The sequence below is a fragment of the Tachypleus tridentatus genome, chromosome 5, assembly GCF_004210375.1.
Source record: "Tachypleus tridentatus isolate NWPU-2018 chromosome 5, ASM421037v1, whole genome shotgun sequence".
Classification (NCBI taxonomy): domain Eukaryota; kingdom Metazoa; phylum Arthropoda; class Merostomata; order Xiphosura; family Limulidae; genus Tachypleus; species Tachypleus tridentatus.
In genome coordinates, this window is record NC_134829.1 from 5790779 (window position 1) to 5802600 (window position 11822).

Here is an 11822-nt window from a genome sequence, read left to right on the forward strand (position 1 = left end):
CGCAAAGTGCGTTAAGTTTCTACATATAAACTTGAAAAAACAATGCTTAGCTATATAAATGGTTTGAAATCCACTGCTTAACATGATAAAAGTATCCGTTCTAAACTCATTAAAATTATCAATATGTTAATTAATATTAGAATATCGGACCTTTCAAGATATTCAGTTCTTACGAAACTAATACGTTTACTTAGGCCTTATGCATTCAGTTACACGCCAAAGTGGCAATGGAAAGCATTATGTTATAATTGTTAATTACAACCAACACAAAATTCAAAACATTTGTGAGGCAAAGACATGCAAAAGTAATACGTGATTCTCCATGATAAATACATGGTTCTATCTTTATTTTCTTAATTAAGGCGTACCTGCGTCCTGACACGACACATATATTTTAATAAATACCATTTTATTCACACATCTAAGTAAAGGTAAACAATATTTAATACAAGAGACGCTACTAATGGACCGGAGTACTTAAAAGTCCACATAATGGAGCTAATCCAGGCTTAGCTTTCATTTTCCCCTTTGAACAATATGGCCGAACTACTTCGCTAGGCTAGCAAATGTAAGATAACTCAATATATTCAAAACCTACACAGATGTACTTATTCACAAAAGTAGGAGCGAATAAGCTGTCTATTCTATTAAAATTAGGTGCGTTAAGTAAAACAGTCGCGTCAAAGATAAAAAATGATTTATAAACATATATAATTTCACGTCTTAATAAACGGACTTTCACAATTTTCTGTCACACTCAAGACTTTCCGTTTATTGATGGTCTACTGAGAAAAATTGAAATCAATGTATTGAATAACAACTGTGATGAAAAACTATTTTTAACAAAACTCTCAGCTTTAGATTCAAGACAAACGGAACGTTTAACACATCCATTACTTCGATCACGTGACCATCGCTGCCTGAAACAAAAGAATCGCGTCAGCCAATCAACATTGTTACTTTCGAAGACAAGGATGGCGTTTTAGAGTATCTATGTTTACTATAAAACTAGTACTTAAGAAACAGATATCTCTTTGTGACATCGCACGCAAGTTTGTATTGAAATATTAACTCAAACTCTGAAGCACAGTGGATATTATGAACACTCCTCGCGTATGCGCATAAAGATTAAATATACTAAACAGAGGGCGAATTCTAACGCAAAAGTTAAAATCCGATCTCACGAAGCTGACACTGACAGATAACGTTGTTTTCTCTAAAATATATATATATATTTGACTGAACAGTAATTACGAAATCCGAGGAACGTAAAAACAAAAATCCACAAAGAAACCCTCACGTAAGAAAAGTAACTGAAGGCAAACCGCCTGCCTTGTAAACTAGGACCTTCTGTTATAAACAAAACAGACTCGCTAACCATGTACTTTAAATGTGGACTATCAAACGTTTAGATGAATCAGTCAAACACACGTTTGCGTCTGTTAAAAATAAAGCTTACGAGACACATGTACCTTACCCAGACGAAACCATAATTAAAAACTTTTATTTTTGAAATGATTTCAATTTGCATCATCGACTAGAAACCATGATTTCAGCTTTATAGTAACGTATTTCTTAAAGTTATGAGTATTTTTATTAAACAAATAAAACATTAGAAACGTTTTATTTTACTTATAAATCACATTTTGTGTAGCACAAAACCTGAAAAACAAACAATCACAAATCCAGTACGTCAACTTATATCTCAAGCGTAACGGCCTGAATAAAGTTGTTCTATACACGCATGACGAACAACTGCATCAAGTATAGGAGAAAAATAACACACGAGGAAAGAGGCCAGCGGCGAGATTACTTAGGAAGCTCGGTGGTAGACAAGAACACACAAGGCACGAAAGCAGTGGACCAGGTCCGGGTAATTGTAGCTGTGACGTGAGGGTATGTGTTGGTGAGACATAAGCCTGCCGGGTTGCTAACGCTAAAATAGTGGAGAAGGAAGATGGAAACCATGCCAACTCCCTCTACATCAGCGCCAACCATTGCAAGGTTCGGGAAAGTCACCTCTAATGCGGGAGAACCGGGAATAGAGTATTCGATCGCTGCTTGACTGTTCTCGTGCGCTGTTTCACGTGAAACTTCTTACAGTCTAAAACTAGATTATAGATCGGGAAAAAACTTAAAAGAAATTGTCGCTCAGATTTCTGTAAAAGGGCTTAAAATTCAAACACTTTTATCCTTTAATGCAAAACTGATTCTTATGTCTACCAAAGGATACTTTATTTCATCTTAAATTAAAAAAAAAAAACTTTAAATAAATAACTAGCACGTCACAAAAGTTGAGAACGTAGTGAAAGAAATAGAAATAATTCTGAGTTCAGTATATACTGGTAGATAATGAATACTTCCATTGTATACTATACGGTAGTTTTAGAACATTCGATTGGCAATTTTTTAAATGAATTTTAACAGCCAAAAACGCTTTACGAAACTTTGAACACAGTTGAATTGGTTACTGTTTTACATATGTAAATCAGCAAGTCATACGATAACCATAAGCAATATAATATCGTGATGGAACTGAATGTATCACAACTACATTTTAACATTGCTTAACATTATGTACTCAGTACAATGGTATCAAACTTTGATCGCTTTGGGGAAGGATATGTAACTATCCTTTCAGATGTAAAATATTCGTACGCCCAGACCTTAAATTTGTATTTATATCGAGAATTTAGAAATCACAAGCTGAAGACATCCTTTTACTTACGATCATTGGAAAACGGAAAATGGATCAACGTAGGGTATTAGAGTCATTCAGAAAGAGACTTGCACCAATCCGTCCTCCAACAGTGATAAACAAACTGTATCTGGTGAGGGAGGACCCATGAACACAAAGATCAGTCACAAAAACCATTCACGTGACCTGGAAACAGTGCGCATCATTAGTAAAAAGGGTTTCCTGGTCTTGAAAATCCACACAAGTCACGTGTACCCAAAGTCGTTTCCCAGACATATCCATTCACCCTTCGCATACCTGAAACAGCTGAAGAATGAAACTGGTATTCGTGTTTTGTTTTCGATTTCGCGTAAAGCAACACGAGGGCTATCTGCGCTAGCTGTCCCTAATTTAACAGTACCAACTCTTGGGCTACTTTTTTACCAACGAACAGGGGATCGACCGACGCATCATTATACCCCTACTAAACACAGCTGAAATGGCGAGCAACATCTTCGGTGCGACGGGGGTTCGAACCTGCGACCCTAATATTACGAAATCGAGCGCCATATTCACCTGGCCATGCCGGACCTCAGTATTCGTGTTATTCCATACGAAGTGGGCGATTGAAAACCGTTGTCCTTATAAACTATATAGATTAAGGAATGCGGTCAGGAATCAGTGGTGTACTCTGGATATGACAGCATTACAACAGAGCTTTTTGCAGCGGAAACTATGACCAGACGTGGCGACATGGGCTGTAGCGACGTGGTAAAGCTCCAAAATCGTTTTAATACGACGTACTCAACTTCTGTGCAAATTAAAACATAATTTAGTATTTGAAGGCTATACACAAGTCCTTATTAGTAGAAAACGTAATACTTATCAAACATCAATTTAACAGTCTTCTGATTTCCTAAATTCAGACCAAAAAAAAGAATACGTCCAACTTTTATGACTAATATACACGTACATTGCGCTTGTAGTATTCATAAAACATCTCATAACACAATCACTGCAACTAGTGATAACCAATATAGATGTGTAATAACGAACCGCAGTTGTATGATACCCATGGCTGACCGAACAAAAACCATATGTATGTACTGTATGCAACAGACAACGGCAATACGTAGGTGACACCGAAGTCCAACTCGGATTTTCTGGAATTCTATTTTATTCCATATTGACATCTATATCCGTTGACATAATTATAAGAGCTCTTGCTATTTTGGCCATTAATATCATGTGCACTGATATTTTCTCCAGGAGTTCATAGCATAAAAACAAGTAAAAATACCATAAATTACGCATTCGCTTTTAAACTCAAACCTATTTTAATGTACGTGTGTGTCTAAATATATGTTACTTTTAAAGATGGCTTCCATTTCAACATAAATTCTCTATTGAAATAAACGATTTAAATCACGTGGTTCATCAGTGAACACAAACAAAATAATAATAATAATTCATTCTTATCTCTATGTTGCCACCCCTATACACTTGGTACGTCCCGTGCTTTGCTTGTGATCAAATTACAATGATAACGGATAGACGAGAGTTGGTTCAGATGAACGTGATTAGCTGCGAATCCGTAAGCTGTTCCCAACCAATCATTGTGCTTCTTTCGTCAGAGTTCCAAGCTGTCAGTAGAGACTCAGTTTTTGCCTCCAAAATTTAAATTTCTTAGCTGGAGGCCAAGCTCACTCACTAACAAGCACGTGACACTCTAGTGACTGACCCTCCCATAAGTGTTAGCTACACTGAACTCATCAGCTGGGTAACAAAAACAACTGTACCAATTCTTTCCCTAAACTCACACTGAGAAAAACAACAACAGAATATAATATTTACCGTATTAGTAATATATCATTTCTACTCACATTAAAAATCAAACGTTGTTTATTAGCTTAACTTCCTCAACCTAGAATTATACATAACAACTATTACGATACTTGAGTAAGGAAGCACCTTATGGTAATAAAATAACAGATGGTCAAACAACAATTTATAAACGTAAGGGTTTAACTGGTGGTAGAACACACAACACGTTTCTAAAAAAAACTAACAGACTGTCTTCTTCAAGTATCATTTTTACTCAATAGTAAAAGATTTGTATATATATTTTACCAACATCAGATATGTTGGAAATGGTATAGTATGTCCCACCAACAATAAATGAACAATAAATAATTGTTTGCCTATCCATTATATTAGATACTAAGACATATCATCATTACAACTTTGACGGAATCTATCAATCAAATATGAAAGTATAGCTCCAACATATTAGCTTATTTTGGTAAACACTAACAACAGGTAATGATAGGTTCTGGGTACAAGATATACAGGAGACACAAATCAACTTGTATCACAATCATTCGAACATAAACAGTATCGCCTCTAAAGATTTTAACCTAAGGTATATTCTGAAATAATCTTTAAACTCTAAAATATCGTAATTTTAAAAAAACAGTATAATGATAACATGTAATAACTACTGAAATAAGAATCCGAACAGTAAAAAAATAATTATTGTTTTTCTTAACACAGTTTTACATGTAACTTGTTTTAATGAACCTCGTATAAAGGTAAACCATTACAAAACAAAAAACGGGTCTCATTTCTTTCCTATTTCGCAAAGTTTCAATCACAAACTTGTAACAGGTTGAAATAGAATACGGTAAATACGTAAATCTGTGTTTTTCATAATGCTATGTACTTCAGCCGATACACAAATATGGCCAGCTAGAACAAGACAGCAACACCAGAAAGCCATTGTATCGTGTATGTATAAACTTCAATCAAATAAACAAAAATATATATATAATGTTGTACATACAGTTCGCATTCCACGCAACTCAGCAAGTTATCACGCTGCTTCAAAATATGTTTATTTATTTATAAAAAATAAATTACCTGTGGGGACTTAATAATTTAATCGAATACCTGAAAATCGTGCTGGCCTTAATTATAAAATTAACAACAAACAAATATCCAGGCCAAACGGTTTAGGTATCGTACGAAGATTAAACATCAGCCTTGGAATTATTCAATTTCATGTTAATCATTATCTTATCAGATCATTAAATGATGAACTATATTCATTGTTAAACTTTAAAAATATTTACTTATTACCTGATTTCTGCTAGTATACGATGTGTTGGACATTTGCTGATAAGGGCTCAAACTTCTTGTAAAGCTCCAAGCGAGATGGCTGGCTTGAGAATTATTGTTGCCAGGTGCAGTGAACTGGGTTTCAGATGTGTTTTCAATTTCTCCAGTTCCTTTATGACCTGTTTGATTACCGTCAAAATCTTCATATCTATTTGAATAATGCTGCATAAAATTAGGAGCCTGTAATAACTGATTTAAAGTGGGAGTTGTACCACCTTGTTGGATTATACTTTGACTTGAAGCCGAGCCAAATCGGTGTTGTTGTTGCGAGACATTGCTAGAATAAGTACCCATTACCGAGGCACTAGATACCGGACCTGACGAATTAGTAGGGCTCATGTTCATTAATCGAGACGAATGCGAAACTCCTATCCTAGACTGCTGCTGGTTAATTTGCTGGATAAGTTTATTTGGCTGTGGACTTATATCACCACTGCTTTCTGAAATCCCTGCACCGCCATGTTGCTTGTGTTGTGCGTAGTTACTACTAGTACTACTGCTACGGTCAGCATAGCTTCCAACAAAACTACCAACAGCCATATGATTTACGTTATCTTGAACATTCCTATACTCATCACTTGATAAAACGAAATCACTAGAATTCTGAATGTACCCCCTGAAACTCTGAACTGACTTGTGATCTTTCCAGGCTCGAGTTAAAAAAGTGTTTGTTCAATATTACTAGGGCCACTAGCAGGTCTAGGCTTACCTCCATCTTGAAAGGTTTCCGTTATCATTACTCTGTTCTGGCTTTCTCCGTTTCCATTTGGGGACTTTATTCTGTTGTTCATTATTAAGTTGCCTGCAATTTCTTTAGAATGGCGAAGCTCTTCAAGTGAAGCGCCGTTCGTTACAGCTCTATTTCCACTACGGTTGATATCACTCCTTTTCTGCTCTGTGCGATTCACCAGTGCCTGCGCTGGCGCTGCCATACTGTCTAAGTCGATTTGCAAGTACCGAACTTCGTTACATTATTATCATCTACCTCGAATTGTCCCACCCAAAATCGCATGCTAGTGCTTGTTGACGTCCTGGAAAGCACGTGCTTTAACTGAGGCAGGTTGAGTTTATTAAAGAGGGGTTATGACAACGTGGTCTTATCACCTATACAAACTATTATTCTCTATAGTTCAAAGCGGGATCCATCTGTAACATAAAAAAAAAAAGTCGAATCACTCCGCAAAATTTATGAATATTGTTGCCTTACACAAAATAAGAATATAGAAGTATTTTTCATAATATAATTAATAGTTTTTATCATTTAAATCGAGTTAAAGGTGCTTCATTGGAAAGGCTGAATAGATATAAGAAAGACGTCAGGGGACTATTTTCTAGTAATTAACACTACACGCGGATGAATCAATTCTTGTGGGTAGTGAGACGTCGTAGGCATTTTTATCAAGCAACCTCTCCTCGTTGCTTATACCAGATTTTCTAGCTGAGTCAGGTTCGTTAGGAAAAACTTGTCCCAGTGCTTGTTCACTTTAGTCCCGGTTCTTTTGGGAACGTTCATTCAGTGAGACATGCCTTGAGTCATTTCGATCAGTGTACATGTGCCTGTATTTTTTGATTCTATAAATGTAAAATTAAGTTTAAAATGCGATAACATTTTATCTTTTCAAAGGGAACTTTTGAGAAAATGTTCAATTAATTACATAAAGCTACATTATTTATTTATTTATTTTATTATATTTTCCTAATGCACACTTCAATAACTGGAATTCATTTTTAACAGCCGAGGTCCCCTTATTGGATCAGCGGTAAGTTTACAAAACTTGTACTCCAGTGTTTGTTTAATCACCGTGGTAAATAGGGTGCAGATGGCCTATTGTGTAGCTTTGCACTAAGAAAGAAACAGAGCTAAGTGAAATATTTAAATATACATTTCTAACTTTTGGCCTTCGGTGTTAGTGTATTGTGAAACATTAAAAATTTATTGGATAATTATAAGTTTATAAGTTCTGTGTTAACATATTTATCACTTTTTACAAATACTGTTTTCGAAGCCTAACTCATGAAAGTTACATTACAATAAGTAATTATTATTAATTACCTGAGGAATAAAAAAAAGTTTTTAAAAATTATAATAAAATAAAACAAATGTAAATACAATTCTGATAATTAAGTTCACGAAAATCACAAAAACCAAATTAGCCGCTTAAAAATAAAATTTGGACTACCTGATAAACGTCAAAAGTCACCACCAGTAACTCTTAATAATCGCTAAATGTAAGAAAGATTAGAGCGAAGAGCGCCATCTGTTCGTAGGTAAATATGCTTCTTTATTTAATTAATCGCAAAGCTTCAAATCAAGATATCCATGTCATGCTTATCACAAGGATGGATCTCTGTGTTATAGGCCATCAGTCTTACCGCTGATCCACCGATAAGAGAGAATATATGCTTGTACGAGGACGAACAGAAGTAAAGATATTAAAACTGTTATGCCAAAAATATTTGTAATGCTTCTCAAAGCAGAGAATCATGGATACCATCTTAAATGATCAGCTAAACAGCGCAGAAAAAAACACTCGCTATTAGAAGTCAAACAGACATGTTCAAGTCAACTGAAAGGGAAAATCCTAGGGAAATACTTCAGATGTACCCTTAGAACAAGCCTCTTATCGTAATTTAACACACAAAAAAACACACGTGGGAATAAATACTCAGTTATTTTTACGAGGAATTACTGATAACTTAAGAATTTGTAGTTTTTGTTTCTTCGAGCACAAAAGCATAGCAGTTTATTAATAGGTAACTGAGTGTTTTATCAGCATCAGAGGAGGATGAACAGTTAAACGTGCCATATTTGTAGAAATAAAAAAACCATCGTAGAACAAAGTTCTGTATCATTTGTTACATACACGAGTTTTATTAGTTAATACATAAACGTTTATTAACTATTTATTTGTTATTGAGCGCAAAACTACATAATCTGTTATCTTTTTGCTGTGCTCAACACAGATATTGAAACTTAGTTTTTAACGTTTTAAGTCTTTAGACGTAACACTAAGCCACTAAGGGAAAGCACTTATTTACTTTGTTGTTGTTATTGTCAGTTGATTGAGTGGCTTTGAAACTTTTATCACGTAGCATGAAAACACACAGAGATAACAAATATATATGGATGATGTATATTTAAGGTAGCATCAATAATTTATTATTTCAGGAACAGTGTAAGTAAAGAATGGCTCGGCGACAAGTCGAAGGGCTTATGACACTAAAAATCGGGTTTCGATATTTGCTGCGGACTAAACATAGCCCATTGTCTTTCTGTTCTTCTCTGTAACCAGATACAACGAAAGAAATAATTATGAAATAGAATGTAAGTAAAGGTGGCGTTTTAGTTTATTGTATATTTCAGCTTATAGTAAATAAGATACCATATTTACAAGATATATAAATAAGGATGTTTTATTTTTGATGGACCTACTTATTGAATGTCTTTGAACGGTGAAAAATCCTTTAAAATAAATCTATTCACAGACTGTTTACTGTGAAGTTGATTTACACTAATGTGCATCATTCGATCAGTTAGTGCAGAGTGGCTAGGAAATTGTGTATATTTATTCTAGTAAGCGGCGTGTTTGTTCGTTGTTTTTTTTTTATTTTACGCAAAGCTACACGAAGGTTATCTGCGCCAGCCGTCCTTAATTTAGCAGTGTAAGACTAGATGGAAAGCAGCTAGTCATCACCACCAACTCTTGGGCTACTTTTTTACCAATGAATAGTGGATTGACCGTCACATTATAACGCCTCATGGCTAAAAGGGGCGAGGGTTCGAACCCGCGACCCTCGGGTTACGAGTCGAGTGCCTTGATCGGTGTGTTAGCATGGGTAAAATTCAACGAAACAAATTAACTTAAGAGTAAGTGTAGCGAAGTCTTGTTTTATTGGGAAATTTCGAATTTATGAAGAAGATATACAACGTACAGTAGAATTTCCAGTCGTGAATAATCACAACTCGTTAATTAATGACTGAGATACATTAACAGTATAATTTTTGTTGTTGTTACGATTTTAAACAATGTCTCTAAGCTTTGTGTCATTATGCTTTACGTCTTTCACACGTTTAGATAAATTGAAATTCAAATACCATAACTTTTTTTTTGACACAGAAAAATACGTAATAAATTAATAACCATTCTCGATTCTTCAAAACTAATGCAGTTATTTGAAGACAAAGAACCGTATGAAAAATGATTTATTATTGCATTAACCGCATATTCTTTTTTCCTCCATCTAGTGTCTTCAATAAGTATCTCTTCATTGCATAACTTTTACAACGAATATTTGAATGAAAATGTTTTTACATGAATAATTAAAAATTATTTATTTTTACCATGTTTATTTCTCCTTGATACACCAAATTCTAATGCAATTATCTAGTATGCAAATTTCAAAAATTGCACGTAATTGCGTTATTTAGATAAAATAGTTAAGTTGGTAGAATTTAAAGTTTTCTTAACCACGTCAGTATGTTATTTTTTATTCCTTGCAATGAAGCAACTAAATAACCTTTTAAAGTCTGTATATTTATATTATATATATGTTATGGTTATATCTAAAATTCACCATATTTTTTTCAGATAGGTTATCAAATCACTCCATCACAGTACAAGCGCATTTACGAAACTCGAATTATTTTAAGTGTTTGCATAAATAGTCAGCCTTACATATCAGTCACATTCATACTTACGTAAGACGACACAGTTAGTTAGGCGAAACTTGTTAATTATGAGAACTCCTTGAATAAAATTAGGTGTCTGCCAGACAGATTCGTAAACTCTGATCCAAGAATAGTTAGTCACGCATGTAAAGTTTTATAATAATGTAGAAAAGTTTGCTGTTGTTGTTTTTTAATTTCGCGCAAAGCTACACGAGGCCTATCTGCGCTAGCTGTCCCTAATGTAGCAGTTTAAGATTAGAGAAAAATCAACTGGTCATTATCACCCATTGCCAATTTTTGGGCTGCTGTTTTAGCAACAAATGGTGGGGTTCACTCTTAACACACAACGCCTCCATGACTGAAAGGGCGAGAATATTTGTTGTTACAGGGATTACAAGTCTAGCGCCCTAGTCAACTGGACAGAAGGGGTTTTTGCTTCATATTAATACACTTTCCTTATCGATATTTATACATTTTTTTATAATTTCATATTGTTGCTTGTAATTTTTATTCAATTATTCCCTAAATTACCTGTACTTTTTAATAGACACTAAAATAACATTACAAAATGGACGCTTAACGTTGTAATTTCTACTGTCGAGACACCAATAAAACGTGCGCATGCTATGAATCACGAGACTAATTATGCACTGTAAGGGCTACATCACGTTGATTTTTGTGGAAATTTACTAAACAAAAATTTTATTTTCTTAAACGAAAACTAAGTCACCATTACTCTACCAACTACGGTATCGAAACCTGATTTTTAACGTTGGAAACCTGGGAAGTTGGAACACACAATAAAGATTATACCACCTGATTTATAGCACATTGGATAGAAAGAAGTTATTGGTATAAACAGTCTGAATATCCAAATACTCATGGTGGGCAGAACACAGCCCATTGCAAACAAACGCACGATAAAAAGAAATGTCACCTGGAGTCTGGAAAAAGAACTGCGTAAATTATACAAATAAACAACAATACTTTTGTTAACCAGGAGGTTAAGGCACTCGACTCGTAATCCGAAAGTAAGAGGTTCGAGTCCCCGTCACACCAAATGTGGGGACGTTAAGTTACGGTCAATCCCACTATTCATTAGTAAAAGAGTAGCCCAAGAGTTGGTAGTGATGACTTAGTCTTCCACTGCTAAATCATGGACGGCTAGCGCAGATAGCCCTCGTGTTGCTTTGCACGAAATAAAAACAAAACAAAACAGTAACAATATACTGATGATAAATAAATTGTTACTTCTTCATAACGACGTGCGACATTAAGGTTAATTGAGCTTATGTGCAA

The 11822-nt window shown here is 34.7% G+C and overlaps 1 pseudogene across 1 annotated transcript in view; it reads right to left on the reverse strand.

The window, feature by feature from the left end:
• Nucleotides 1–6394, reverse strand: part of LOC143251264 (trithorax group protein osa-like) — a 120973-nt pseudogene extending 114579 nt beyond the window's left edge. Inside the window, exon 1 of the transcript XR_013028552.1 lies at nucleotides 5816–6394. The product of XR_013028552.1 is annotated as a trithorax group protein osa-like (transcript). The remainder of the gene's footprint in view (nucleotides 1–5815) is intronic.
• Between the last annotated feature and the right edge of the window lie 5428 nt (nucleotides 6395–11822).